The sequence below is a fragment of the Arachis ipaensis genome, chromosome B02 (assembly GCF_000816755.2).
Source record: "Arachis ipaensis cultivar K30076 chromosome B02, Araip1.1, whole genome shotgun sequence".
Classification (NCBI taxonomy): Eukaryota; Viridiplantae; Streptophyta; class Magnoliopsida; order Fabales; family Fabaceae; genus Arachis; species Arachis ipaensis.
The window spans coordinates 32,856,174-32,869,751 of NC_029786.2; the positions used below are offsets into that span (position 1 = coordinate 32,856,174).

The following is a 13,578-nucleotide window of genomic DNA, read 5'->3' on the forward strand; positions in this document are numbered from 1 at the left end:
TATTATTTAAAGCTATTTTTTTTTTCATAACTAATATATACCGGTCCTTTAACTTTTGGTGTTTAAATTGATATATATTTCTTTTGCTTTATCTTAAAAGTTATAACTTATAAGTGAAAATTTGTTTAATAAAAATAATTCAACCACTAGCTATAGGCTTGACCCAATAACCAAGAAATATGAAGAAAGTTGTCCATGTGGCCTAATGTGCAAATCAAATAATTTCTTTAGACAAAATTTGTGGTGCTTCTCTTAAAATAGGAGCATGGTACTATTTTGATGGTCTATAATACACACCAGAGTTATTAGAACTGGACTGGATCGGTCGGTTTGATTAAAAAATCAATAAATTTGTGGTCTGACCAATTTAGTTAGTAAATTAGACCGAATTTACACTCGAATCGGTTAATGATGGTCAAACTCGTTAAAAATCGGCCGGTTCGCACTACAGAATGAATAAACCCGCACGGGTCTACGATCCACCCGCTCGCCGCCAAATCATAATAGGAGCTCCCGTCCACTACAACTCTAAAAATGTTTAAAGGAGGGTTCGAAAACAGGACAACGTGCTATTGCGCCATCTTGTTTTTTGAACTGGACAACGGTGGTCAAATCTGTTAAAAATCGGCCAAAAATTGGCTACAGGACAAAGTCTATACAACGCCTCCCCCTTGTCACTCCGCCATCTTGTTTCTTAATAATATATGTTACAAAAAATTAAATAGGAAAAATACTAAATCAGTATCTGAAAGATTCTGATGTTGATAAAATAGTACCTAACTTTTATTATTAACAAAATAGCCCTTGCAAAATTTTAAAATTTGACAAAATTACCCAACCGTAAAAAGATGACGTCACAGTAAATGAAAAATGATAATGTGGCCGTCGACAGATAGCTCCGATGATGGCAGAGAGCTTCGGCGATGTTTCTAGTCTTCTTCTTCTTCACCATGGCGGAAGGGGACGCAGCAGCAGAATGCTCCCATGGCGGAGGAGACGCTTCTTCTTGCCATGGCGAAAGGAGATGCAACTATGAGGTTGTATCATGGCAGAGGGGACGCTTCTTTGCCACAACGGAAGGGGACGCAGTGGCGAGATGCTACCATTAACGAAAAGGACGCGGAAGCAATGCAACGGCATGTTGAAGAAGAAGAAATGACGAACATGAGAACGCGACGAGGTATTACTGCCATGGCGGAAGGGGACGCAGTGACGTGCCATGGCGGTCTGGCAGAAAAGGATGCGAAAATGGACACATCGGCGTGTTGAAGAAAAAGAAGAAGGTTGCAGGAGTTCTTTGCTACCATCGGAGCTCTCTTCCGACGGTCACATCAGCGTTTTTCATTCACGATTGGGTGATTTTGTCAAATTTTAAAATTTTTTATGGACTATTTTATCAAAAACAAAAGTCAGGAACAATTTTGTCAGCATCAGAATCTTTCGAGTACCGATTTGGTATTTAACAATAAACCATGAATAATTTTATTTTATCCTTTTAACCATGGATTGACACGAATACCAAACAAGTAACATCACATGTGATGGTTTTCGGTGGCTAAGAGAAGGGGGGTTGAATCTTAGCCCCTTTTTCACTTAATGACACTTGCTGGTCTTTGAAACAACTTCTGGAGACCTTTTGATTTTTGTCTCGTACCCAGCCACGAGACTTTTTCCTTTTATCTCGTAACCCGGCACGAGATATTTTTCAGTTTTATCTTCTGTGCAGCAGAAACAGAAATGGAGTAGAAGAGAGAGAAAATTACACCAAGATATATCCTGGTTCAGCTGCTAAGTGCAGTGCAGCCTACATCCAGTCTCCATCACAACAATGATGGAATTTCACTATAATCATCATGATTACATACACCAATTCTCACTAGGAACTACCCTTCCTATCCAGGACAAGTCCAGAATCTAATCCCCAATCCTGAACTTGACTTGGTCACTGCCAAGCTTTCAACTGCTAAGTGCTAACCCAACTTGCAAGGGGATTCCCACAGAATCATGAAACACAACACAGATGTACAAAGGACGTCTAAGGACATCTATGGCTTTTTCTTTTAATTTTACACTCACTGCCTTTTTCCGCTCTATGAATTTTTCTTACAAACCTCACTGTTTGCCTTTTTCCATGAGACTCAAGACAGAAAAAATTAAATAGAAAAATACATGAAACACATTGAAGGAGAAGAACTTATGTTAGCTTGGGTTGCTATGAGAACTCTGTGCCTTGCACTCTCACTCCTTGCTTCAAGCCCTGGCTGTTCTCCCTTATACAGAGGGGAAAGCCTCCACGGTTGAAACCAAATGAACCAAGCTAAACTTCTTCTTCTTCATGCAAAACCGGTTCGGCCAGAGAGAGAGAGAAGAGATAACCGAATGCTAAAACCAACATGCAATTACCTCTGAGTCTTCCCTTTACACCAAGCTTCATCAATCCAAGCCATCCATCTTGACTTGCACTCTAAGAAGGATTCCTAGCCCTTGATGCCTCTTGATGCATGACAGCTCCTCCTGCTCCACTTTTGCTTCCTCCTTCACGTAGCCTTCCTAGCTACCTTCTGTCATGAGTGAAAACAAAGCAAAGACGAGCCATCCCTATGAGATCTTCTTCCTCTGACTGAAATCTTCTTCATCCATTTTTGGTATGGAGAGGTTGAGCTTACTTCACCAAATCTTACCTCCTTTGGTGAAGATCTCAGCCACAACATACTTTTGTTTTTTTTTTCTTGCCATCATTACAATGGTCTTTAGCTTTCTTCTAGCTTCTTCTTCTTTTAGGTGGTAGCTCAAAATTTTCTCCATAGTTGCTGTGATATAACCGAAGGAAGAAGAGCTGAGAGAGAAGAAAGAGAAATTTGAACAATAATTAATGGATTTGATAAAGTGAAATAAGTTTCACACTTCTCTTTGCTTTAGGTAGCGTGCAGCATCGTTAAACCCATCAAATCATTTTTCTCTTTCTCTTTCATGTTTCCAATGCCTATATTAACTTCACTTTAATAAAATTTGAATTCCACCACATGATAGAAATGAGATCCGTTGGAAGCATGAAACAAAATATTTGCTTTCTCTCAATCGTTGGTTTCGGACCAAGCCTTGGGTTTTCATCTAAAATTTGAATTGGGCTAATAATAATGTTAATAGAATCTGGCCCATAAACAAAATATTGATTCAGCCAAACAATTTAACCAAGGCTGAAAGTAAAATTCATATTTGGGCTTGCAACAATTTTTCTTTTCTTTTCGGCCCAATCAAAACCTGCACAGTAAAATTATTTTAATTAACTTATATGAGTTGAAATCAAATTAATAATTTTACAATTAATCATATTAATAATGTTTAGTCATCACTAATATTAATTTATAGTTTTCCAAACTCATCAATCTCCCCCTTAATGACAAACATTATTAAAAATTGAAATGGAAAGAGATAAAAAATTAGAGTACTCACTTTATGAATACTTGGATTCCTTCCTTTCCAATTGTTACATGGCTCCCCCTTAATGTATGCTATTTTACCAAGGGAAGCTTTACCTGTAACTTTTGAAATCAAGCTTAAAGCAACTATGTTATTCAACATATAAAATTCTGCAATGTTGAATGGCTTGATTTATGAGCAGAGTTGAGGATAAACAAGACTTAATTTGTTATCATAAAATTTTTTGCTCAATCTAAACAATCAAAAAATAAGGTATGCTTGAGTACCTTCAGAGTACTTTTCAATATTCAAAACTCAACATACTTTGGATCAAAACAGATTCTTGTAAAAAGCAGTTTCTTGCCAAAAGAATTTGCCAAACAATAATTTACAATCTATGAAACTGTTTCAGGTCATTATCCAAACTGAATAAGATTTGCAGATTATTAAACTAAAAATACCAAAGTTTTAAACAAACTTATCACAACCAAAAACAAATCATGATAACCATAAACCTGCAAAATTAGTATAAAAAAAAACATAAAACAGAGCAACACAATCAGAACATCACATGTACAGGGGTAATCATGAATCAACTTGATTTCAGCCCCTGTTTTTAGTTCTAGTCACTTTTCAAGCAAAGCAACCTTTCAATTTTTCAGCAAAACAAACCCTTTCAATTTTTTAGCATTTCCTCCCCCTTTTGTCATCAAAGGGGACCTGCAAAGAAATTACAATGGTAAGAAAAATATCCAAAATATTACCAGCAACAAAATAACAGAGTATCACAAATCAAAAGTATCACAAGTATAAAGTATCCATAACAACCTACAATAGTATCAAAATAAGCCAAACAAAGCCAGAAATCAACAATAAACACAGTGATCAATCATCAAATAAATTGTACTCATAGCCATCTGCATCATCATCACTGGCAGCCCCCCAGCTCTTCTTCAAAACTCTGCAGCATTAGACCCACCCTGTCTTTGCACTTCATCCAAGCCCTTTCGTTTTCATAAGCTTGCTTGCGGGCCGCCTTGTATGATTGCACCATTAGTTTGGACATGTTGGAGAACTTAGTAAGAATTTCCTTGATCGATTCTATCGTCTTGGAAGACTCAGATGGCCGACTCTCAAACTCACTATCAGAGAGTATAGATTTTTTCCCTTTGTTGCCTTTCATTGTACCTGTAACTCCTCTTCCTTTAATGATTGAGACCTTATTCTCTACAGCTTCATTTGTTAGATCAACTTTAAAATATTCAAAAATACTGGTGAGAAACATGCCATAGGGTAGATTTACCTTTTTGGTACTTTTAACAGATTTCCACATATGCCTTATCATAAGGTATGCAAAAGAAATAGGAGAGGAAGTAACAATAGCAAAAAGTACAAGAGAGTAAGAAATAGTTACTCTGTTGTGTGAACCACTTTGTGGAGTCAGAATATGAGTAATGATTCTATGTAGCAATGAGTTCTCGGGACTGAAGGCCTTGTGAGTAGGGATGGTGCCATCCAAGCCAGACAAGTTCTCACAAACTTGTTGCAGGGCAATCTTGTATGTGATTCCAACCCGAGAATCCCATTTTTCACACATGTACGCTCTTGGTCCCTTATCAGTGTAGCTTAGGGCAGCGCTGATTGTCTCCGAGTTCAGAGTCATGTATACCCGCTTTACGTAGGAGTGAATGGTACCATCGATCAGCCTTATATTAGCATAAAATTCTCGTACCAATCCTGGGTAAATGGGTTTCTGAATATGGAGCAGAGGAGTCCATTTCAGATTCTCAAACAAAGGAAAAAAATTGATTCCTTTGGCTGCGAGTGAGTCCAGATTCGCTAAGTATGAGGCACATAAGTGGCGTTTCTCCAATACTTCCTTGTCGAACTCATAAGAGGCATACGAATTGAATCTTGCTGGATCATAGTGTGAATGAGGTTTGTTGTACTTATTTTTGAATTCCACTGATTCCAGATTGGCTGGTTCCCTCGAGTTATGTAACATAAATCTGTTGGTCTTCTGTGAACTTCGCCCAGGGGTTGCCTTCTTCGGCGGTGATGGAGGCGGTGAGGTGTGAAACTCCTCTTCCTCTTCAACCACGGATTCCTTCTTTTTTCTTGAGGAAGTCTTTGTTGCTATCACCTTTCTCCTCATGGTGTCCATTTTCTTGGATGATGGTGAGGGAGAGGATGAGGATGTGGAGTGAATGTGTATATGTGTGTGGGTTTGAGGGGTGGAAGATTTTTTGGAGAGAATGATTCATTCACTTTTCCTTGGAGCAGTTTTCTTTTTCATGATATTAAAAATGGAGAAGTGGAGAGGAGGAAGGTGAAGAGAGAACCGAAGTGAGTGGAGAGATGTGGGAGGTTAGGGAAGCATTAAATGCTAATGGGAGAGAGATAAGTGGAGTAGTTATTACCCATTATGGCGCGGTTATTAACCAGGGGAAGTTTCTTTTTTGAAATTAAAACTGAAGAGTTGGCTCCTAGAATCAAGGGATGAGAAAAGGGAAAAGATTTGATTTGACAACTTAAAAAATTGTGATTAACACAAAGAGGGACTCAAAAACTGGTCAGAGTAAGGTCAAAGAAATTTGGTGGGTCCAAGATAATTAATGTCTGCGCAGTCTCCCCCTGTATCATGGCCCGTTCAACACATCCTGAAATTTGTCTCCTGCTTTCCTACGAGACAAAACCAACAGAATAAAAAAAAATTTCACAAGGTATCAATAGAACTTAAATCTATCATTCACAAACTTTTTCTCAAAGAGCAGAATCTGTCTTCACAGAGGGGTTTTGTAAAAATGTCAGCAAGTTGGTCTTCAGATTTTACAAATTGAATATCAATAGTACCCTTTTGCACATGTTCTCTAATAAAATGATATTTGATTTCAATGTGCTTAGTTCTTGAGTACAAAACAGGGTTTTTAGAAATGTTTATAGCACTCATGTTATCAGAAAATAAGGGTATACTATTGATTTTTAATTTGTAATCTTCCAACTGCGTTTTCAACCAAATTAGTTGTGAACAACATGCAGATGCAGAAATATATTCAGTTTCAGCTGTGGATAGAGCCACTGTAGCTTATTTTTAGCTTGACCACATGTTGAGTGAGCTTCCAAGGAAGCAACACATGCCGGATGTGCTCCTTCTATCCACCCTATCTCCCGCATAATTTGCATCATAAAACCCTACTGTACAACGATCATCAGATTTTGGATACCATAAGCCATAATCACTAGTTCCCTTAATGTATCTAATGATGCGCTTAATGGCTGAAAGATGGAATTCTTTTGGGTGAGATTGAAATCTTGAACATACACCCACACTTTGAACAATATCCGGTCTAGAGGAGGTAAGGTACATAAGAGATCCTATCATTCCTCTATACCGTATTTCATCCACATCTTTTCCATTATCATCCTTTTCAAGTTTAGTGTTTGGATGCATTGGTGTTCCCATTGGTTCAGAATTTTCTAAGCCAAATTTCTTGATTAGTTCTTGTGCATACATTCCTTGGTGAATAAAGGTACCACTAGGAGTTTGTTTAATTTGGAGGCCAAGAAAGAAAGTTAGCTCTCCCATTAAACTCATTTCAAACTCACTAGTTATGAGTTTTCCAAACTCTTCACACAAGGACTCATTGGCCGACCCAAGCACAATGTCATCCACATAAACTTGAACTAGGAGAATATCATCATTAGATGCTTTAATAAATAAAGTTGTGTCGGTGGTACCCCTTTGAAATTGATTTTCCAACAAGAAGGCACTAAGCCTTTCATACCAAGCTCTTGGAGCTTGTCTAAGGCCATAAAGAGCCTTTGAGAGTTTGAAAACATGGTTTGAAAATTCTTTATCTTCAAAATCGGGGGGTTGTGCCACAAACACTTTTCTATCAATAAAGCCATTAAGAAAAGCACATTTTACATCCATTTGAAACATTTTAAAACCCTTATAGGCAGCATAGGCAAGAAGCAATCTAATTGCTTCCATTCTTGCTACCGAAGCAAAAGACTCATCAAAATCTATACCCTCTTCTTGATCGTAACCTTGAGCCACTAATCTAACCTTGTTATGAACAACTTTTCCATCCTCACCTAATTTATTTTTGAAAACCCACTTAGTACCCGTAACCTTCTTACCATCCGGATGAGGTACTAGTGTCCAAACCTCATTCTTGTCGAATTGAGCAAGCTCTTCTTGCATGGCTTTGACCCATGATGGATCTTCAAGATCTTGTTTTACATTGTTGGGCTCCATTTGTGACAGGAGGGTAAAATTGCTTGGTTCAGATTGTTTTTTGGTTGAGGATCTTGTTGTTATACCTTGAGAGGGATCAACAATGATAAAGTCATGAGGATAACCCCTCATGGACTTCCATTCTCTTGGCTTCCGGAGTGATGTTGAGCTTTGATGAGCTTCAGTGGTTCTTACTGTTTCAGATTCTCTTGCTGGCTCAGGAGACAAAATGGAAATGTCTTTTCCATTCTGACGAGACAAAACTGGACTGACAGATTCTTCATTTTGAGCAGACTTGGGATTTTCTTCGCTAGTTTCCTTGTTGACAACATCTTCACAATCTATATCATCTTCTATCACAGCACTGGGAATTAAATTAGAATCACAAAAAGAGACATGTGTGGATTCCTCTATGGTCCTATGTTCCTTGAGGTAAATTCTATAGGCCTTGCTAGTGGTGGAGTATCCAACAAACATCCCCTCATAGGATTTTGGATCAAATTTACCAAGGTTTTCTTTATTGTTAAGTACAAAGCATTTGCATCCAAAAACATGGAAATACTTAAGATTTGGAGGGGTTCCTTTCCATAGCTCATAAGGAGTTTTCTTCAACCCTTTTCTAATAATGGTCCTATTCAAAATGTAACAAGCTGTATTTACAGCTTCAACCCATAGAAATTTTAGAATCTCATTCTCACAAAGCATGGCCTAGTCAATTCTTGAAGGCTTCTATTCCTTCTCTCAACCACGCCATTTTGTTGAGGGGTTCTAGGGCATGAAAAGTTATGAGGAATTCCAAAATCATCACAGAATTTTTCAAAATCTTGGTTTTCAAATTCTTTTCCGTGATCACTTCTCAAATGGGCAATTTTTAAATCCTTCTCATTCTGAATTTTTTTGCAAAGGGTTGAGAAAGCATGGAAAGCATCATTTTTACGAGCAAGAAAAAGTACCCAACCAAATCTAGAGTAATCATCCACCACTACTAGACCATAGTGTTTACCTCCTAAACTTTGAGTTCTTGTTGGACCAAAAAGATCAATGTGTAACATCTCTAATGGCCTTTTGGTTGAAATTCCATCTTTTGGTTTAAAAGAGGATTTTACTTGTTTGCCTAATTGTCAAGCATCACAAGTAAGATCCTTATCAAATTTGATATTTGGAATTTCTCTAACCAAATTTTTCTTGACTAGGTTAGAAATTTGGTACATGCTAGCATGACCCAATTTTCTATGCCATAGCTATTTTTCAAATTCAAGAGAAGTAAAACATGTCACTTTTTATTCTTTCAAGTCCTCGAGAGTCAATCGATACACATTATTGCACCTTTTAGCCTCAAACAAAATATCCCCAGTTTTTTCACATACAACTAAGAACATAAACTTTCTAAAAATAACTTCATATCCTAGATCACACAATTGACTTACACTAAGTAAATTATGTTTCAAACCATTTACAAGAAGAACATCATTTATACAAGATGAGAAGCTTTTACCAACTTTTCCAATGGCCACTATCTTTCCTTTACTATCATCACCGAAAGTGACAAATCCTCCATCATACTCATCAAGCTTTATGAAGAAGGTTGTCTTTCCGGTCATATGCCTAGAGCATCCGCTGTTCATGTACCACATATTGTCCTTCCGCTTGGATGCTAGGCATACCTACAAAATGAGGTCAAGTGACCTTAGGTATCCAAATCTTCTTGGATCCTTTCACGTTAAACCATCTCTTATGTCCCAATCATTATAATAAAAAACAACTTTGTAAACTTTATCACCAATCATCCTTTCACCAAAGAAGCATTGAATGGGAAAATGTCCATTTCGGTTACATAGTCTACAAAACCTTGGAGTTGCTGTTTTGTTAAAGCTTGTTGGGTTTTGAAACCTTGTATCATTAGAAGATGAGGCAATGTTTTCAAAATAAGATTTCTCAACAGATTTAAAGAAGCCCAAGCCAGCTTTATCATAAAGAGGTTTTTGACTAGCCAAGATTTGATTTAGATTTTCAGAACTTTGAGTGAACTTGGCTAAGTCTTCTTTAAACCTTTTGACCTCTTTAAGCAACTCTTCATTTTCTTTAAAACAATTTACATATGCAATAACATAATGATCACTTTTACAGCTCCTAAGTTGGGTTTTTAACTACTTGTTTTCTTCAACAAGATCAACAGCAGTTTCAGCCTCCCTTAGTTTTTCTTTGAGAAAACCATTTTCTGCTTTAAGAATGGTGATTTGTTGTTCAAGATCTTGATTATCCAGCAAGAAGCATCTAATTTTTTCAGAAAGGTGGTTTATCATAAGATAAAGAGCTTCAGTGTTAGGGTTATGAATGACTACCTGTTCAACGTGGTCTGCCATAAGACATGGTTGAGACTTGGTTTCGGATTCTTCGTCATCTTCAGAATCGTTTTCCAAGTCCTCCCAAGAGGCCATCAGACCTTTCTTCTTTCCCTTCTTTGGCTTCTCTTCTTTCTTCAATTTAGGACAATCTGATTTGAAATGCCTAGTTTCTTTGCAGTTATAACATATCACCTTGCTGAGATCTTTTCTTTGTTTCCTAGAACTGCTTCCCTAGCTTCTTTCCTTGAACTTCACCATTTTCCTGAATTTTTTGGCAAACAACACAAATTCATTTTCAGAGGAATTATCACTGGATTCATCATCCAGGGGGTTAGTAATAGATGTAAAAGCAATTCCTTTCTTTTTTGAATCTTTTTTTCAAATAAGTGTTTTCAAAAGCAAGTAGGTTTCCTCTCAAGTCATCACATGTAATGGAATCTAGACCACTACTCTCAGATATGATTAAAGCTTTAGTTTCCCACTCTTTAGTGAGACATCTTAGAATTCTCCTCACAAGCACAGAATCAGGATACATAATTCCCATAGCATCCAAGCCAGCAATGATGATGTTGAATCTTTCAAACATTTCATCTATTGATTCTCCTTCCTTCATTGAGAACATTTCATATTCTCTGTTCAACATGTCTATCCTGGTCTTCTTTACTATGGTGGTTTCTTCATGAGTGATTTGAAGTTTGTCCCATATTTCCTTTGCCGTTGTGCATCGTGATACCCGTCGGTATTCCTCGAATCTGATTCCACAGTTGAGCAAGTTGACAGCCTTAGAATTGAGCTCCACCTTCTTTCTGTCTTCTTCGGTCCAGTTGGCTTCTGGTTTAAGAGAAATTATTCTTTCAGCACTTGTGACGGTTGGAAATTGAGGACCCTCAAGAATGATCTTCCATAGTCTGTAATCTACTGCTTGCACAAAAATCTTCATTCTCTCCTTCCAATTGGTGTAGTTTTTCCTATTGAAAAGAGGAGGTCTGTTGCTTGACTGTTCTTTTGTCAGGTTGTAAGACACCAGGTTTGAGCCACTGTTTTCTGCCATCTGGATCTTTTCTCCAAACTGCAAAGCTTGATCTCTTTGAGACCAAGCTCTGATACCAATTGATGGTTTTCAGTGGCTAAGAGAATGGGGGTTGAATCTTAGCCCATTTTTCACTTAATGACACTTGCTGGTCTTTGAAACAACTTCTGGAGACTTTTTTATTTTTGTCTCGTACCCAGCCACGAGACTTTTTCCTTTTATCTTGTAACCCGGCACGAGATATTTTTCAGTTTTATCTTCTATGCAGCAGAAACAGAAATGGAGTATAAGAGAGAGATAATTACACCAAGATATATCCTAGTTTAGCTGCTAAATGCAGTGCAGCCTACATCCAATCTCCATCACAACAATGATGGAATTTCACTATAATCATCATGATTACATACACCAATTCTCACTAGGAACTACCCTTCAATCCTGAACTTGACTTGGTCACTGCCAAGCTTTCAACTGCTAAGTGCTAACCCAACTTGTAAGGGGATTCCCACAGAATCATGAAACACAACACAAATGTACAAAGGACCTCTAAGGACATCTATGACTTTTTCTTTTAATTTTGCACTCACAGCCTTTTTTTCGCTCTATGACTTTTTCTTACAAACCTCACTGTTTACCTTTTTCCATGAGACTGAAGACAAAAAAATTAAACAGAAAAATACATGAAACACATTGAAGGAGTAGAACTTCTGTTAGCTTGGGTAGCTATGAGAACCCTGTGCCTTGCATTCTCACTCCTTGCTTCAAGCCCTGGCTGTTCTCCCTTATATAGAGGGGGAAGCCTCCACGGTTGAAATCAAATGAACCAAGCTAAACTTCTTCTTCTTCAGGAAAAACCGGTTCGGCCAGAGAGAGAGGAGAGATAACCGAATGCTAAAACCAACATGCAATTACCTCTGAGTCTTCCCTTTACACCAAGCTTCATCAATCCGAGCCATCCATCTTGAACTTGCACTCCAAGAAGGATTCCTAGCCCTTGATGCCTCTTGATGCATGACAGCTCCTCCTGCTCCACTTTTGCTTCCTCCTTCATGTAGCCTCCCTAGCTACCTTCTGTGATGAGTGAACACAAAGCAGAGACGAGCCATCCCTCTGAGATCTTCTTCTTCTGACCGAAATCTTCTTCATCCATTTTTGGTATGGAGAGGTTGAGCTTACTTCACCAAATCTTACCTCCTTTGGTGAAGATCTCAGCCACAACATACTTTTTGTTTTCTTTTTCTTGCCATCATTACAATGGTCTTTAGCTTTCTTCTAGCTTCTTCTTCTTTCAGGTGGTAGCTCAAAATTTTCTCCATAGTTGCTGTGATATGATCGAAGGAAGAAGAGAGATGAGAGAGAAGAAAGAGAAATTTGAACAATAATTAATGGATTTGATAAAGTGAAATAAGTTTCCCACTTCCCTTTGCTTTAGGTAGCGTGCAGCATCATTAAACCCATCAAATCATTTTTCTCTTTCTCTTTCATGTTTCCAATGCCTATATTAACTTCACTTTAATAAAATTTGAATTCCACCACATGATAGAAATGAGATCCGTTGGAAGTATGAAGCAAAACATTTGCTTTCTCTCAATCATTGGTTTCGGACCAAGCTTTGGGTTTTCATCTAAAATTTGAATTGGACTAATAAAATGTTAATAGAATCTGACCCATAAACAAAACATTGATTCAGTCAAACAATTTAACCAAGGCTGAAAGTAAAATTCATATTTGGGCTTGCAACAATTTTTCTTTTCTTTTCGGCCCAATCAAAACCTGCACAGTAAAATTATTTTAATTAACATATATGAGTTGAAATCAAATTAATAATTTTGTAATTAATCATATTAATAATGATTAGTAATCACTAATATTAATTTAGAGTTTTCCAAACTCATCAACATGATATATAAACATATTGATATATTGATATTGATTGTATTATCTTTTATTTTCTCTCGTTTATTTAAATTGAGAAAATATTTTGTATTAGTAACTAATTTATTCTCTTTTTGCACCATAAACTATATCTAAGAATTGATATTTGATTGTTATTAATATATTTTTGAAAACATGCATTTAACTTTTAATTTTATTTTTATAATTTTATATTTTCATTTAATTATGACCGGGTCAATAAGATATATCAATGACTCACCGATTGAACCAGTAACCCAGTAATCTAGTCGTATGACTGCTGACTGGGTCAATTATCGGTTCAGTTTTGATAACTATAATACATACCCAATGGTGTATTATTTTTGTAACCTTTAAATGTAAATCAACAGATAAAATTTTTTTTATAAAGTTACTTTTTATGTTTAAAAACATAAATTTTTTTATTTTTAATTTTTTATTACTTTTGCTTTTGAAAACAAGACTTTTTCTCTTGAGAAAACACGATGGCAATACTACCCGAACCTGCGGGTACTCACCCCGCTTCACCCGTTCGGGGCGGGTAACCCGACTTAGTAAATGATTAATAAAATGTATATAATATGTATAATATATAATTTAATATATATAATATATATATCGTCCCGCCC

The 13,578-nt window shown here is 36.9% G+C and overlaps 1 protein-coding gene and 1 long non-coding RNA gene across 2 annotated transcripts in view; one reads left to right on the forward strand and one right to left on the reverse strand.

Moving 5' to 3' along the window:
* Window positions 1–1,613, forward strand: part of LOC107625223 — a 17,325-nt gene extending 15,712 nt beyond the window's left edge. Inside the window, exon 10 of the mRNA XM_016327803.2 lies at window positions 1,602–1,613. The gene's annotated coding sequence lies outside the window, so the exon portion shown is untranslated. The remainder of the gene's footprint in view (window positions 1–1,601) is intronic.
* The window catches only part of LOC110268809, a 3,852-nt gene continuing 2,184 nt past the window's right edge, over window positions 11,911–13,578 (reverse strand). The window contains exon 3 of the long non-coding RNA XR_002357337.1: window positions 11,911–12,808. This is a non-coding gene — a long non-coding RNA (uncharacterized LOC110268809). The remainder of the gene's footprint in view (window positions 12,809–13,578) is intronic.